This window comes from Otolemur garnettii, unplaced genomic scaffold (assembly GCF_000181295.1).
Source record: "Otolemur garnettii isolate 467f Iridium unplaced genomic scaffold, OtoGar3 scaffold00131, whole genome shotgun sequence".
Lineage (NCBI taxonomy): Eukaryota > Metazoa > Chordata > Mammalia > Primates > Galagidae > Otolemur > Otolemur garnettii.
The window spans coordinates 1,170,934-1,172,522 of NW_003852526.1; the positions used below are offsets into that span (position 1 = coordinate 1,170,934).

General features: G+C 37.3%; 1 pseudogene; it reads left to right on the forward strand.

The window, feature by feature from the left end:
* The first annotated feature begins 538 nt into the window (after window positions 1-538).
* On the forward strand, window positions 539-923 carry LOC105887827 (annotated as a pseudogene).
* Window positions 924-1,589: the final 666 nt, after the last annotated feature.

The following is a 1,589-nucleotide window of genomic DNA, read 5'->3' on the forward strand; positions in this document are numbered from 1 at the left end:
AAACTCTACCTAAAATGTAGGAAATGAAAAGTGAAAACCTCTATTTCCTCACACTCCCTCATCCTTTTCTTTAAGGACAATTGGTATTTACGCTTTCTAGGGACAATGGCCATGGAGAATTATCATAACCGAATGCAGATATATACTCAACTACAATTTTATTTATAAATATTTTATATTAAGCATCCTATTCTCTACTTTCCTTAAAGTCTGTTTTAGAAATTATACCATCTCTTTACATAGTGGCCTAACTCATTCTTCCAAGGACTGCTATATATGTTCTATGCCCCATTGACCAAAGTAACTTTGTCTTTTATTTATTTTTATCTTGGAATTTAATGCAAATTAAATAGGCGTAGACAGCACCACCTCAGTAAAGTGTTGCAAAGACAGCCTTTTCAAAGGAGAAGGTGCAACCTTGGACCAAGCACTGTGCAGACCCCATGTAGGGTCCTTGGCTGGTCAGGGCCTGCTCATGGTGGCTTGTAGCTCCTTCCTGGGCAGCTTCTGTTTTGTGTAGGTCCATGGTGCCAGCAGGATGGGCAGGTGTCAGGGACTTCAAACTGCCAGGAAGCTCCACAGTCACCGATGAGAACAGAAGTGGCATGAAGGCCCATTTGGGCACAGCCCTGAAGGCCACCCCTTTTGGAGGTGCCTCTCTTGCAAAGGGGATTATTCTGGAAGAAGTACGAGTTGAAGCCAAATAGACAAATTCTGCTATCAGAAGTATGTCAGAGTCCAGCTGATCAAGAATAGAGAGAAAACCACAGCTTTTGTACCCAACGATGGTTGCTTGAACTTTATTGAAAAAAAAACAAAGTTCTGATTGCTGGATTTGGTCAAAAAGGTCATACCATTGGTGGCATTCCTGGAGTCTGCTTAAGGTTGTCAAAGTAGCTAATGTCTCTTTTCTAGCCCCATAATCACAGCACTTTGGGAGGCTGAGGCAGAAGAATCACTTGAGGCCAAGAGTCCAAGAGCAACCTGGGCAACATAGCAAGACCTCATCAAAAGCTGATGGCTGCAAGCAGCCTAACCTTGTCTTTTAATTACTATTGATTTTAATACACACAAAGCAACCAAGAAATATTTGTGCACATATCTCAGTGAACTTTTGCAAGTATATTTATAATGAATTTATTTTTTCATGATTTTAGAACTATTATGTCTAGAATTTCTCTGGAATCATTTAATCTGAAACAAGTTCCTAAATAATCCCTCATTTTCTAGTCAAAATGTACATACTGAGTAGGGTTATTTGCATTGATTTGCTCTGGTAGAACTTCATACTCTGGAAATTTAATACCATTTTATTGGAATTATATGTTTTAATCCTTGCTATAGTCTGAACACACGGAGGAAATGTTGGTTTTTTAGTAGACTAATTATAATAATTTTATAGTGCTTTCCCAAGAAACATAGTATAATAATACTTGGCAGTATCATTCAGATCAAAAACAAAAATAGGTTTATGATTTACATAGGTATTTTCCCTTAATATTTTAAGAGAATTTTAACTATATTAGCAAAATATATTAAACTGTTCATATATTACTAGGGGAAATGCAAAGGTTACAGCATCTTTGGAA